The following is a 16,395-nucleotide window of genomic DNA, read 5'->3' as shown; positions in this document are numbered from 1 at the left end:
GGATGCAACTCACGTCATTGTTTATCTACCTTTCCACTTCCAGATGGGGCTCGGTAAAAAGAATGTGCTTCTTGAGACACTCTTTCCCTCATTTCTTTTCTCCATCTCTTTTTGCATCTCTCCTTCAGCTGGCTCCAGTGTATGGACTTGTATTCGGGTCCAGAACATGCAGCATGAGGTGAGGAAGAAATGGTCTTGATAGAGCCTGAAAGGCTGACTGATTCTTGACAGGAAGCCCTCAAAAGTCAGGCGGTATTCCCTGTGAGTGGAATGACTTGGTGTGAGAACATATGTGAAATGAGAAATCGAGAGATCAAAGCCCTTTATGCATTTATGAATTTGAATCACCACACATTAGTACACTCCTATGTCAACACCTTTAAAAAAAACTTGACATTTGTCGTCCCCCCCCCCCGAGGTCATTGAATCATAAAAATCTTGTCTCGGGCAAACAATTGAGTCGGCTGGCCTCAGTCGTCTTGGTCTCCTCGATTGATGGATGGTCAATTCCACCAGCGGGAGATAATCACAGTGTGTCAGCCTCCACCGATGCAGACTCTTATCTGTGTCTGCCCACAGCCAGCATGCCACAAATGACCACAGGGACATGCATTTCTCTTTATTGTTCCAAAGCCGTGAGGGAGAGAGTATACGTGCTGAACTTTGCTTTTGCAGACTCGCGTGACAGCATCCTCCTCTGGATGAGCACATCCACTTGGAGTGCGCCGTCACCACAGGGTACTTCGACAAACCTCACCACAGTTTTTGGACGGTGACTGCATTCATGATAAGTCAAAACATTTAAATGTCCTTTATTTTTTGAACTTTTTTTCTTTTCTTTCATTTTGAATTATGCGCTGTCTATGAGCTGTCTATGAGCCTTTTCTGTCCGAGTCCTTAGTCGGGAAGTCTTTCACTCTAATACATCAATAGTATTAGGTCAGAATCTGGCACTGTCCCATGGTATTGTCCCAGGTGCTTTTAAAGAAGTCTTTCACTTAAAGTCTCCCTGCCTTCATTATCAAGGAGGATCAAATAAGATTATGTCTCCAGAGTGTTTATTGCAACAATAGACTTGGATGAAAGTCTTGTTTTCTTGCATCCGCTGTGCTGCCCATAGGTCTTTTGAGGGGTTATTTTTCCCCGAGTGAGCTGCGCTAATTGTGGTCTAATGGCGGGCTGTTATAGCGTAGAGTGGTAAAAAGCAGGCGGTTGGTGAGGCTTGCTGCCTGTCCTGATTACACTGTCTAGTTAATGCACCCTCCTCAGATACAAATGGAGGGTGGTTATTGCATCAGGAAAGACAGTCAGCCTGTCAAAATCGCCCTCTCTAACGGACTAGAGAGAGAGAGAGAGATAAAGAGAGATGGAAAAGAGTGAGAATATATTCTGGAGAGCCAATTTCACTGAGGGGATAGAAGCGTGGTAGTGCAATTATGAAATATAGCTTTCTGTTTCAATAATGACCTTTTCTCCACAGGCTATATATAGGCCACTGTAAATGATTTACAGAATATCCCATGGAATCCTATAGATGATGACCTATAGATTTCTATGAAGAGCAACGGCAGTTTCCGGTGAAAGATTATGTCTTGCTGGCACAATGGTGAGCAACAATGTTAGTCACTTTCAGTTTCCTGTACTTGGTATGGCTGTGCATGGGTGTACAGGGCTTGACATTAAGGATTCTGAGCACTTACCCTTTGGGCATGTGCTCAAAAAACTTTTTACTTGCCCGGACAAATTTTGACTTGCTCGGATTTTAATAGAAATGTATAAGCTTGGGTAATGTATGAATTCGACAAACATAACTTTTTACATAAAAACACTTGTAGTTTCGTTAATAATCAAGATGTCTCAATGAAACTCAGGGAAGGTGTGTCTCTTCATACTCCTCAATCTGAAGGAATAATAATATATACTTTAAGTTTGTTCTTCATAGCTAAAAGCCGAGAGTGGCATTAACTCCCACAGACTTCAATAAGGCTTTTTGCTGTTAGTCTGAAATAAATTTGATACAGTATTAAGATTGGAGCTGTCACACCATACTACCATACTACTTCATACTGCCACACCTTATTTATTGTATTAGTCACTTTTTATCCATATGCATTTTTTTTTTATAACATTCTAAATGTCTGGCATGTATTTTATTATATTGGTCAATAACAAATCAATCTTGTCCCTGTTCCTCCTCTTCCTCTTCCTGCTCAGTCAACTTTTTTTGGAACCATAAAAAGTTATGAAACTTCGGGATTAGAAAGTCAAAATAATCAAAAATATGTCATTTTAGTTGAAGTTGTTTTTATGTGAATTCGAGTGAGTTTTTAATACGTTCGGGTGACGAACGATAGAAGAAAAAAAAACAGGTCACAAACTGAAGAGCACCTTTCTGACCCATTAATATATGAAACTGACTCTCGTTGAATGCCGAGCTGCTATAAACCAGAGATGTTTGAAGTAAAAACATACAGTCACCTGAAATATTTATGCTGAATCACTTAACAGCAGCAGTTACACATGCACATGCAACTTAACATGTTTACAAGCCTATAAGCAAATGTCTGCTAAGTCATTGCCTGTTTTGGAGTGTTTGTACAAAGTGCTATCTTATACAGTTGTCATGATATTATGCAATATATCCAATGTATTTCTTATGCTTTTGCATTTACTCAGACATAAACTTTGAGATAGTGCAGTATCTCTTAAAATGTGTATGTTATACCATTGTGTCTGGTTTGTCCAAGAATACAAGTATCTCCTCTGTGGACAAATCACTTACAGTAGTGCTCCATTCTTTACTACCATGTTCGCTGTGATACATAAATCTTTTGCCACTGCATATAAAAACCAGTAATTGGGCTGTGATGTGGAACACTTCACAATTTTTGGTCTGAGTTAAAGCTAAAAAGTCTAAATTTTGCAGATTATTTTCTAAATTAAGGTCCAAAATTGTCAAATATGTATAGAACTGCACAAAACCTTTATGCAAGAATGACAGGAGGGATAGTTTGTTTTGAAATACTTGACACAATGCAATGTGGATGAACAGAAAAGAAATCAGTATTTTGTGTGACTACTCTGCACCAAGAACAGCATTACTTATTTCAGTGAACTTGCAGATAACTTTTGAGGGGATGCCACATGGATGTAGCACAGACCTTCTGTAGATTTAATTCAGACTCAAATTCTCCTGTGTAAACACAATTCAACACAATATCCATGATGTTGAGATCAGCATACCATGACTTTTAGGACCCTAATCCACCCTCCTACCCTAAAATGATATTCAATTCAGGACTTACTCCTAGTAGCATTTCTTTCTGGCAGGCCTAAAACAAAACAAAACAAAACAAACAGAATAACATCAAGCATAGCTACAATGAAATAAAATTAACTCACAGACTTGAAATTAACATTTTAGCTCACATGAGATTCATGGGGGGGGGGGGGGGGGGGGGGCATTATTTTAGACCATTTTCAAGCTGGCTACACATACAATCTGTTTTTGTTGTCTGCCTGATATGTCTACTCTGTGTATTTACTGAGTAGCAGTACAGGACTGCTATGTTCTTCATTGTGCATGGTTTGGAACATTGTTGAACATACAAACACACCCACCCTAAACAGTAGTCCACGAGGGGAGTGCCCCCTGTGGTGTTAGTGTATACCCGTGCCTGACTCCGCGCTCGTATTATAATGATTGCTGGCAAAAGGTGGCGGGACGCTGAGCGCATTCACTCTGCCTGGCAGCTCTATAAAGCAGCTACGGATGGTTCCCAGTGGGGTCCTCATCAGCAGCACAGAGCACTGAAGCGCCTCTGGACTTTGCTTTCTAAAGTGACAATAGTTCCCCCGCCAATAGAGGGAGAAAAGAGAGCAGTTAGGGCAGAGAAACAAGATGGCCGCCAAGCAATTGCATCTGTTGAATGCCTCCTAGGGAGGTCATCCAACAAGTAATGAGGTGAAACGCTGCACTAGAGCAGTAACTGTCAATCAGTATGGACATTGTTGGGTTATAATGAGAGCCTGTTGTGGGTAAGCACCTACATAACTAGGCATCCCAGGTGAATGTGGACCACCTTTAGCCTTCTTCTACATCTGCCTCTCCTCCAGCAGTCTCCTTCATTCTTCAGTCTTTTTTTTTTTTCTCTTCACTGAGAACCAAGCAAATAATGCTATCCATGGACCATTTCCCAGGCATAATCCAACATCTGTCTCACTCATGTCTCTTGCTTTGACATTAAAACACCCCCCCCCCCCCCCAATCTCCTCTCCATCTTCCAGCCCTCTCCGGTAGCCGTCACAGCCGCTGAACGATTTCCTCTCACTGGGAGGTTCCTCCGAGTCACCGTGGCAGTGTCAAACGAGGCTCCTATTTAAGCTCATTAAATGTTTCCAACAGAATAGGAAATCAATGGTGCATACCGTTGCGCGAGAACTTTTCTCTTAATTTAATTTCCCCTCCCCCTTATCTGTTTGCACATCTCTCTCGCTCTCACTTTCTTTTTCTCTCATCATTCATGAGAGAAAAAGCTTGTATTCTCCTTTAAGAGGTGGAGGTGGTGATGGGTGAGATTGGCTGAAGGGAGTGGGGCACAAACGGTTGCCTTCAGAAACTATTTCAGACTTGTATTTGTGACAGGCACCATGGTGTGAGGCTGTCCAGTCTTTTCAGTGTTGTTTAGCACTCGCCACACGGAGCACAGTCGACTTGAAGGTTTTGCGCACGCTGGCCTGAACCAAAGAGCCTCAGCCTTTGTTTCAGGCCATGCTGCCGAGGGAACATGTATTTGGCGCAACACAATGTTGCGGTGAAAGCTTGTGGGAACAGTTTGATATGCAGATACCTAAAATTGAGATGACCCCATTTTAATAATTCCTTCACTTTATGCTTTGTGTGTTCACCATCTTCTATTGTTCCCAACTTCCTGGTTTTGCTATGTGTGTGTGTGTGTGTGTGTGTGTGTGTGTGTGTGTGTGTGTGTGTGTGTGTGTGTGTGTGTGTGTGTGTGTGTGTGTGTGTGTGTGTGTGTGTGTGTGTGTGTGTGTGTGTGTGTGTGTGTGTGTGTGTGTGTGTACACGTACGTGTCTGGCTGGGCTTTGTGCTGTTTGAAACCCTGCCTGGGGGCTGAGCCCGCACCTTCTCTGGAGCTTGTGTAATTGCTCTTTTGGGGCCTTGTCTCTGGCTCTGAGCCCCATCTCCATCACTCTCACTCACTCTTTGGCCTCCACCCTTCTTTTTTTTGCCCGAACTCCCTTGCTTCCCTCCCTGCATGGCTCATTATGGCTGATCCCCACCTGCCCAATCTGGGATTTCTTTTTACACACACACACGCATACAGAGCCACTCAGCAGTTTTCAGAGCTGCCTGTCGCTCGGCTGGTTTGTGTGCTATCTGCTATAAAACAGCTTTGCTAATACTGTTTGGCCAAGAAATGGAAACAATAGTGCTGTCACATTTTTTTTTCTCCTACTGGTGCAAACAGACAGTTTCTCATCTCTGTCGTGGCTGTCATAGCACCATTTTTCATAAAACCCTGGTCTGTCAACCCCAGCTCCTCCTTTTGTATACACTTGCCTCAGCCACAGGCTCCTAACCACAGCCCTGGTCTTTTCCATTTCAGCCCTGCCTCCAGCCTGTCACACAGCAGCCCCTCCATGCCTGTTCCCAGGCTAGGGGGCTTACTTTGAAGGATAATGGATGTGGCCAGTTGCAGCTGCTCAGCAGCAGGGCACTATCATAGGAGTTATCTAAGGGCCTGAGAGTGGCCTGTGATGAATGGCTTGGAGCTGTGTGTCTCTACCGATCAATAAGCCACTAGCACCCAGATGAGCTAGATGCCCCTTCACTCCCTACTCCCCCATATCCACACATATATCTCCTTCTCATAATCTTCCACTATGTTTGTGAACTTTCCCTCCAATTCATGGCTTGAATTGGGCCATTGATCTTTTTTCCTTGGCTTGTTTTAAATAAAGGGCCAGTATCGTCTCTCCAACCAAGCGTGCAAGCTTTCTGACAGCAGTTATTGCTACAATGATGGCAAAGCTCACAAACATTACTTTGGCCTGATCGAAGGCCTGTAATCGGAGGAGACCAGAGAAAATGAAGGAGGGAGCATGACTACAGCTTTCACCCACCCCCCACTGCCCTCCATAACCCCCAGCCCATTATGAGACTGATGTAAAGCAGAAATCCCATGTGAATGTACACACACACACACACACACACACACACACACACACACACACACACACACACACACACACACACACACACACACACTCTCACTCTTTCTGTCAGGGCTCGTTGAGCACAAGTTGTCCCAAAGCACCTCTCATAGCCCCACCCAATCCAAAATGAGATGGGGTGTTGCTGTCTTTGTCTCTGTGTTGTGCATGCATATATGTGAGGTCTCTCCAGACTACCAACGTGTGTAAATTTGTCTCGCAGAGCAACAGGTGTGTTGTAGCTGCTGTATGCATTGGTTTTTGATCCGTGTGTTTCCCCTTTTTTTTTTTTTTCTTCCTAAGCTCAGTACTCTGCCGGTAAAGGATTTGTGATGCAAAGAGCCAGCTGGAAACCTCTCTCCTTTTTCTCTCTGTCTCACCTCTTGGGACTTCCAGTAGGCTGTATCTTCCTCTCTTTTTTCCTCCGGTCTCTCCTCTCCTCCCACTTTGCTGCTCTTCTCTCCCCCTCTTGCTCTGATCTTACCTCTGATCTGCTGTTGTCTCTGTCACAAAGAGCAGATCTTCAGTCGAGTAATTGCATGTCCGCTGGCCACCACACCTGTTGCTGTCAATGCAGCAGTGTGGGAGAGAGGGCAGAGCTTTGCCCTCTGGCCTCTATCACTATACCCCCCCACCACCATCACCACCACCACCACCACCACGAGCTTTGCTGCAGGTGTAACCCTACAGGCCTGTGACTATGATTTAGCCAGTGTGAACACGTGCGATATAGGATGCTCTCACAGTTAATTGTGTTTATCCGTAACCTTGCGCTTCACCTCTTGAACGTGTGTCTGTGCAAATGCATGTGTCTGTCTCCTCGAACCTGGTCAGTGCTGACAGTTTACTCTCTCATCCCCTAATCCCCTCCACCTCCCCTCCCCTCTCCCATTATCCAGAGCCCAGGCCCTTAATGAAGCTGGGGGTCAACGGCGGTGTGCGGCTAATTGGCCAAGTTCGCCCGGGGCTCCGGCTGCCTGTGATTGAAGTGTCCAGCGGGCGCCCACTGTGCAGCCACTACTGCTGCACCCTCTGTTCCACTCCAACAGCCAAGACGCTCACTGCACCCCTGTCCTCCTCACCCTAGTGAGTATCACCCCAGGTCACTTCTATTTTCACTTACGGTCCTGATGCTTCTGTTCCTGGGCTATTTTTGCCTGAAGACGAGCCTCCAGACTCTGCCCCACCAGTCGTATGAAGTTGTATAATGTTTTTAGTTTTTTTTACATTGTTATACATAACATGCAACATATATGTTGAATTTCTATATATATATATATATTTTGCTGGACTTTCATTCCCACAATGGGTCTCAGATTTTTCTCACTTCCCTTTGCTTGCACCACCCTCACACTGTCCTCACTTTCCACAGTGGGATTTGTGCAATTACCATGGTCCCCTATTGGCTAACAGCCAGAAGAAAAAAAAAACTTCCATCTACTATTTCTCTCACAATGGGCCCAACAGTCCCAGCTCTGGCCAAGCTCTGTACCGCACTGTTCCGAGTTTACAGGAAGGCTTGGAGGCATCGGCGTGGGGGTGACTCTAATTAGTCGAGCCTCCTCTTTCTACTCGTTAAGGCAGTCCTGGCTCTTATTGTTTGGCTAACAGTACAAGAGCAGAGGTAGAAGGGAAGCACTGAGCTCTGGGGAAGAGACGGAGAAGATGGGGTGTACCAAACGGAGGGACCGCATCGAGACAGTAGTTGTGTTGCCGAGCAGATAGTTGACCATCTCACCTGGGAGCTCTACAGGCGGCCTTCAGCCCCCGAGAGCCACAGTGCACCAATGAAAACTGTTGGTGTGTCATGGTGTTCATAGTAGCGGAACATTACTGCCTAGTAAATGGTCAACACTGTGTGTTCATGAGGTAGGAAACAATGGTCCAATTATCAGCCAGGTCTTGGCCCACAAGTTGGGATAAGTTATTTTCTGTCATAACTTTATTTGCACTCCAGCAGGTCTCTCTGCTTGTTTATTACAGGATGCAAGCGATCAAATCTACTCTGACGCTCATTAAATGAAGATCCCCAGCAATTAACTTCTGCTGTAATGGTTTTGTATGGACAGTTATAAAATCTTCTCTTCACAAAAACGTTAGGCAGCACCAATACTTCAGTCTTCATGACTCATTTAGTTAATGAGATGACTGAAAAGGTGAGCAATAATTGCATGACATGTTTTTATTTCTTCAGTATTACTTCTAAACTGTCTCCATTCTGTTCCAAAAAAATCCCAGATCAACCACAAAACCTCAATAGTGCTGGCTTCTGAGAGGGATACACTTGTCCATCTGTGAAGTGCTTAGCTTGACAGACGGCTCCTTTTCGCGCCCATCTTCTCATAATCAGTAGTTTGCTTAGGTCATACCTCTCATGCTCCACTTTCCATCACATTTCCTGTGGTACTGCATGCCTGCCAGCCTGCCCGCTGGTGTTAAAGATAAACAAAATATGGTTCATTTGAAATGTAGGCTACTGCAGGTGGTTGTTCTGGCTGTGCTGAATTAATAGAACTTGGAACTCAACGAGCTAAGCTCCACTTTAGACCGAAAATACAGCACATTAAATATTCACACTTCATGTTTTTAGAGTTGAATTTTTGTTTTTTTCCCCTTTGTTGTTCATATGCTTCATATCTCATTTTAGTAGATGTTGTAAATGTCACAGTAATGACATCCTTTTTGCTATCCATGTGGATTAGGTGTCAATCATCTCTCCCAGGGGGCTTTGCCTTGGTGCGACCCTGGAGCAATGAGATACTCAGGGATGAATGAATTAGGATACGTTATAATAAACAAATCTCTATCTCTTTTTAATTGTCATTTTCGTAATGGGTTGGATGGAGGTTACAATTTACTTTCCTTTGTGAAACATTGTCTTCTTTATCCATCACATTACTTTCACATTATTTTGAATGGTAATCTGTACAGTCAACTAATTCTGCCATCTTACTCGTTTGTGGAATACTCCACTCCTTCCGTTTACCATTTTCAACGTGATTCTTTGATGTATATAGCAAAACAAGTAAACAAGACCATTTAATGGATAGCAATACCTTTGACACTTAATATTTCAAAGCAGAGGCTCAGAGAAAATATTGTTTTTAGAAAAGGCTGTGTATTTGTTTAGAATATTGCTGATGGCGATACTTGAACTGTAGTACTTTTGAAGTTGGTTCAGGTTAATCAAGTGAGGAGAAAGCTGTCCAACATCAAAAGTCTTCTCTATGATATTCAAAATGACTCCAAATTTAACTATGCATCCACAGAAATGAGAGTGCATAATTCATTTGCCACGCTGAATCAAAGTGATGATCCTTTACTTTTAATGCTTGTGATCTATTGAAACTATGAAGCCCATTGCTGTGATAAGGTCACAGTGGAAAAGTGCATGTGCTGGAAACAAAGGTTTAAGGTCTTGTTGAATCACATCCAAGAATCATAGCAGTGTCCTCTTGTCTGTGGTGTTAAATATATCATTTCATCCCAAGTTTTAAAAATGTTTCAAGTTTGCTTGTCTGCGCTAGCACCATCAGAATGTGTAGAAATGGTTAAGATTGGTTCAGCGCCCTCCAGGTATACCTGCCAGATGATAAACCTAATCACCCCAAGCCAACAAAGACACACGGCCTTCAACACCAGCCGCGGTTTGGTTTTGCTCGCTGAACACAGCAAATGTCACGTCCTTGCGGTACCAAAATAATATAAAACACCTTGTTCCTGACTCATCACCCCCAGCCCCTCCCCCCGCAAGCTCCCCTAACTCCAACATGGTGCTGCAGCTCTCCAGTTTTCCATCGCCCCCTGTGAATATCCAAGCTGTCGAGGCTGACTGGGCTGAACGTTTTCTTGCCAGGGCACAGTTGGAACAGATCCGGCCTCCGGGCCACATATACTGCTCCACTCCAGCCCCTGCAAACAAGGCCGGCCCTGTGCAGCTGTCATCTAAATGCTAAGCGCTTTAGATCGCCACGGTTAATTCCTTTTGTGCATACTTATTGGTTTTTGTGTTTTAACTGCTTGTCTATTTTTGAATATTATAGCTTTCTAAGGTTTTTAGCTCGCTGAGCAGGATCGTCTGCTTGAGATCATTATGTGATTCATTAAATTCGTACTGAATCATCAGTGGAGACAGATTCTTTGTTCATCAAGAAGGTATGTAGTTGTAGAAACCTGTGCATATGATGCAGGTGGTTCTCGTTTGAGGAAAACCTTACAGTTCTCAAAATAAACAGAGATCTGCTTTAATGTTTTTTTTCCAAGCAAGAAAATGATGTAATGTTATATTTCAGGAGAGTGTATAAGACCTGTCTGTCGAGTTAATCACCCCATCTCCACCCTTGGGGGCTGAGAAATGTGGCCGTCAGACTTTATGGGAACATGCGCCAAATGGCCAAGCCCACTTTTGAGAGGAGGCACATTGAAAGACAGATTCCAGACGAGCCTCTCAAGCGTTTTCATGTCAAATCCACAGACGTACAAATCTCCACAATGATCTGCCAAGTTTCAGCAGAATTCACTGGAGCAGGAATAGCAGAATTTCACACCCCCGCCCTGAGCCCTCAATCCCCCTCCTCCCCCAGCCATCACTGGACACTGCTTGGCAGCAGACAGTGATAGAAAACATCTGTGAAAGTCAGTTTGTATGTGAAGATGGTTGAAATATGCTCACCAGATAAAGAATTATGGTTTCATGTGTCAGATGTTTTATTTTTTAAAACATTTGCATGGCTGCAAATGAGTTGATTACTCTTGCCCAGGTTTCACTGGGAAATGAATGAAATATAAATGTAGATACAACATCCAAACTTTTTTTTTGCAGTTAAAAGGCTCCAGGGCAGATGTTTCAAAATTGATTGTGCAGTCCTGCCGCAGATAAATGAGCACATGTAAACAAGGAATCGTGGTAGGGGTTAATGCACTTTGCAGCTTTTTTACTTCCTGTGATTAAGAAAAAGGAAATAAAAGCATTCTCTTATCGTCTCTTCTTTTTTTCACTGAGCTTTGTTTGCATCAAGCTTGTGTTTGCTCTTTGGCAAGGGGAAAAATACTATGAGAGAATGATTGGACAGGTCCTTGTAGTGCTCTTCTGCAATTTCTACATATTTGACTGTTCAGAGTCACTGAAGTCTCTTTTATTTGGGTGTACTGTGCAATATAAATAATGAAATGGAGCCCATAATTGGGGGTTCTTGGTAATTAGGACCAGGCTGTCAGCCAGTGAAGTTGCCTCAGTCTGATGGCGCTGCAGCTAGGACAGTAATTACTATTATCTATGGGGGTTGTTGACACAACAATATTCCCATTCTTAACCAGGACAGTGGGCCTTATGTTTACTGTCCTCGTTTTTAGTTGGTTTTTTTCAGGTTCAGCTGCAACCATGTTACAGACGACAAAGACGAAGTGATTTGGTCAGTGTCTGTTTAGCGGCCAACACCAAGATTCTGCTGTCAATAGAAAGGCAGACGGCTGTCCTTGAATTTTCTGCTCACTGACTGTGTGAAGAGCTCGTCCATATTTTCATTAGTCAAACAGTTTGACTTTTTCCCCGCAATCGGTGTGACGCCCAACCATAAACAGCATTATCAACCATCTCAGCAGGTTTTCTAATACCCCTGTAATCCCGTCATTTCATTCATGGATACCGCCCGGGTTATTCTGGGCTTGGAGCGTATCTGCTCGCCTGTCTCTGCTCCTCTGTGTGAGAGATTGGATTCCCCAACTGTGCTCCCCCTTCTATATTGCCACACACACTCACACACTTACACACACACACAAGGACACATGTGTATGCCCAAGTGTTTGCTCATCTCTCGTCAGATCCTCATAGTGTAAATGGGCTGGTCAGACCACATGATGTATAGGTGTGGAGGACAATGGCATGGTATACTCCATATAGGGGATGATTCCTACTTGCCGATAATAACTTGGCCTTGCTGAAGTGAAATTCTGTTCTTCTGGCTCGAGACTTACGAGCACAGCATTTACCCCTTGCGATGAAAAAAAAAAAAAAGTGAATGGCCTCAACACCACAGTACCCAGGTGACATTTCCCCTTCCTGCTATCATGCAGAGTAATAAACCTGCCGGAGACTGCTATGACTTTACTCAAGACTGTGTGGAGTGTGATTATTGGATGAGTAAAAAAGATAGTGAGGTTGAGCAAAGGGTAGATGGGCTTCTGTTTTCACCTATGCTGTAACACAACAAGCAAATTGCACCAGTTCTGAATTAAACATGTGGCACCTCATAGCTTGGGGCTTGATGGACATTCAAACATATTGCAAAGCAGAGAAAATGGCTTTTTAAGTAGCCTATTTATGGTGAAGATATTGTATTCATTTTATTATAATAAAACACGCATTGCACTCTGAGTGAACGGCATGGGGAGGTGAGGCCAGCAGAGTGCAGCTCAATGTAATAACAACTGTGCGACTCCTCTAAATGAGGCACAGAAAAGAGCAGGTTCCTGTAGATATTAGTTTCCTTTGTCGTGGTGCTCAGATCTGGTGATATGCTTCGTGAGGAGTAATAAAGAAATATATCTGTTTTTATTGTGCCTTGGCGACAGAGTTATGTTTAGAGCTAGTATAAAGAGCTGGAACATGGCGTAAAATGATATTATGGCCCATTAGGTGGGGGCCCGAGCTAAGCGTCGCTAGCGGTAACCGAGGACTGGGGGTAATGGGGCCGCAGCGTATTGTCTGTGATCTGCTCTTTCACTTCTCTCTGATTGAATCGTCTACATCACTGGCACTCCATCTCCCGGGGAACCGGAGTAGACAAGGTGATTTTGGCTGAAGACATCACTCTGTCAAACCTGCAAGATAAGAGAATAGGGTGGGAGAATGGAAAGAAATGCGTTGTGAAATGTAAGGGAAAGGTGGTGTTCAGGGATTATAGCTAGATTGGTGTTTAGAGCGAACTGATCCCAAAGTGTACAGTTGTTTTATGTTGGAGTTGAAAATATCTTTCTTCGACTCTTGCAGCAAAACTAAACTAAACAAGTTTTTTTGGGGGTTTTTTTTATACTCGAGTGAGAGAAATATGTAGCCATTGTTTACTCCCTCCCCCTTGAGTTGAAGCCTACTTATACTGCAGTACATCTTTAATAGCTTTTTACCCTCAAGGTATTCCTGTCTCTCGATTCAGGTTCTCTACAGAGCTGACCTTCCACTGGTGGGGCTTTTCCCGGTGGGTAAAAGTGGGAGGGGTTAGGATCACATTAAGGTGCTGATCCATCTGGCAGAACTTTAACTTGCTGTTCCCTCAGGATGCTCTCCTGCTCAACATACTATAAGGGAGGATCTCCATCGGGAGGAGAAGCCATAAATTAGCATACCTGGCTTCTCAGGGGTCTCGTGCTCGAGGGCCATTTACACTCGGAGCACTCTTTTAAACTCTGCTTCACCTCCATCTCTTGTCACACAACACCGTCCCTGTTGTGAGGTGAGTGGGGAAGGCATTGTGTTGAGTGGCGTAGTTTATCTGTTGTCTCGCGCTGCCAGTATGGGGGCTCGGAAAGTAATGTGAACCAAGCAGGAGAAGAATTCCAGGCATCCTGAATGGAACCAGATGTGTGTGCGTGTGTGCGTGTGTGTGTGTGTGTGTGTGTGTGTGTGTGTGTGTGTGTGTGTGTGTGTGTGTGTGTGTGTGTGTGTGTGTGTGTGTGTGTGTGTGTGTGTGTGTGTGTGTGTGTGTGTGTGTGTGTGTGTGTGTGTGTGTGTGTGTGTGTGTGTGTGTGTGTGTGTGTGTGTGTGTGTGTGTGTGTGTGTGCGTGCGCGTGCGCGTGCGTGTGTGGGACTCTGTGTGTATCTTTGTGTTCATGTTTCTCACTCAGTCGCACAACGTGGGTACTTGCACATAAAATGCAAAGACATGTGTGAATGTGCTTCTTTATGCAAACTTGCACTCATACATCAAATCACAAAAAGTCTGCAGGGTAGCTGGGCTTTCATAAAGGAACAAGATGATACGATAAGAAATGAGATAAGCCAGAAATGACCACTGCTGGCTTGTTTATGTTTGCATGGCGTGCCTGCCCAGCAGCTCTCTTCACTTCACATAGATTACTACTCAGACTGTGTTGCTTGTGCATGTTTGTACATTTGGGTGTGTAGTAACCCTGAAATGAGCAAGAAACACATCTCCATCTGCATTTTGGGACACTTTGGTACATTTAACAGTCTTATCTTTTCATAAAGCCTTATTTTATGTCTTAGTTTTGACTCTGTGATTTGAAAACAAAGAAAAATACCCCATATAAAGGGTATAAAGCCAGGTATCTCTAACTTGACAGCAAATATAGAGGCAGTTATTTGTTTTTAGCACACTATAAATCACAGGCTGATCCAACAGCAGCATTGGAGAATAAGATATGTCACACTAAGCCAAGATTTGTGGAACTGGAATGCCAATATGAAACGCATTAATGCAATTAATTATACCTGTGCTTTTAACATGTCAACATGCCTGCCAAGAATAAGTCCACTTTTTAGCACCACAGATTATAAGCAGTGATGAATGACCTGATAGCCCACCAGAAGCAAAGCCAGCACAAACTGAGCATCCCCTGGTGGGCAATCCCACCCCGTCCACATTAGCAGACAGGACATGAGCCAAACAAACAAGCAGAAATCTCCAAAACTCTTGTCAGTGCTCAAGCTTTTGTTTAGAAAATGATGATCAGGCTGACATTTGTTCAGGTTTTAACTAGATTTTTCAGCGAAGTTGAATGGCGATTTTTTATTGTGGACGTAAAAATCTCAACCACGTTGCCCCTTCTTTTCAGCGGTTTTCTGAGACATCCTGCATTACAAGACCAATCACGCCTCCTTTATCTCTAATCCTCCACCTCAACAAGCCAACAAAATCACCAAGTACCGGGTGTTTAAAGGGTAAATGAGGGTGCGTCGTGGCATTCTTCAGATTACAGGGCTCTGCCAGAGCTGTTTTTGCCACCTGCCACCAAACTGAAATTGTTTGAAGACACAAAACATATTTAAAAGGCAAACTGAGGAAGAATACAGCTCATGAAGTTGTATCTATACTTTTGCATAACATATTGTGATGCATACAAAAATGAATTTATATTATATATTAGATGTTTTAGAAACCACATTTTTTTAGCTGTCTTTAGCTTTTGTAGCAGTTGTACTTTTGAAAGTAATTTTGTAATAGATTGAGCCACTTTAATTGTTTCAGAAAATCTACCTATTTTATTCATTTAACATTTTCTTTTTCTTTTTTCTATTACAACTAGTTTTACTTTTTATCCATTCTTGTATTCTTGGTTGTATTTGTTTGTCACGTTGACACTGGCACATTTTAGTCACTTTTCCTTTTTAACGGTTGCTAGGATTGATGATTTTAGTCATTATGGCTGTTCTTTGGCAGATTTAATTTTTTGTACTATTTTAAAAATGGACAGTCAATTTACCAACTTAAGCCCTTTTACTGATGTTGCTTTCAAAATCATCAACCCTTTTTAGCCAGGAGATATGAATCTTCATGAAAATTTGTCTAGTCTGCAAATGAGATTAAGATAAACATGTTTAATCATATACATTTGTGAACGCTTACTACAGTGCAAAGGGGCTAAAGTCATAGATTACAGACCCCTGCTCAGGCCTGACTTGGAAATCGACAGTCTAGTTTCTGCAATCATAGACGAGATGGCAGTGGCAATAAATGGAATAACTTGACATCTCTTGGCATCTTTACATCCACAGTGGGTGGATGTAAAGATGTGCTGTCCATCTTTATATACAGTGCTTGGCACTTGGAAAAAGCAGAAACTGAGAATGTGCATACATGTCTGATTTCCCTGTGACAAGTGTATGTTCTTTGTAGTGTCACATGTTGATAGTTTCAAACTTCAACCGCACTGTACGCGCGGGAAAATAGTTAACATCGCCAGCTGGTGTCTGACATTACACGGACATTGCATAAGTCTTGACCCCAAGGCTGAGAAAAGCTCTTCAGCGGTTCCACTGGCGACACAAAAGCTTTTCAAATTAATTCTACGTCCATCGTCTTGTTTCTCCTTTTTCTGGGCTGCACTATACCATCAAAGCAAGCATTCTTTGGTGGGTTTTTTCGGGCAAGAATGTGTGACTAAGTGTGTGCGTGCTTGTTGCCTGAACATGTAGACCCGTATCAG

General features: G+C 43.3%; 1 protein-coding gene across 2 annotated transcripts in view; it reads left to right on the top strand.

The window, feature by feature from the left end:
- plxnb2b (plexin b2b) overlaps positions 1-16,395 on the top strand; it is a 130,858-nt gene that overhangs the window by 17,454 nt on the left and 97,009 nt on the right. For both annotated transcript variants that reach the window (XM_080504313.1, XM_080504314.1), the window contains exon 2: positions 7,134-7,320. The gene's annotated coding sequence lies outside the window, so the exon portion shown is untranslated. The remainder of the gene's footprint in view (positions 1-7,133; positions 7,321-16,395) is intronic.

The sequence above is a fragment of the Blennius ocellaris genome, assembly GCF_963422515.1.
Source record: "Blennius ocellaris genome assembly, chromosome: 11".
NCBI classification, from domain to species: domain Eukaryota; kingdom Metazoa; phylum Chordata; class Actinopteri; order Blenniiformes; family Blenniidae; genus Blennius; species Blennius ocellaris.
Note: the sequence above shows the minus strand (reverse complement) of the source record. Positions and strands in the feature narration are given on the sequence as shown.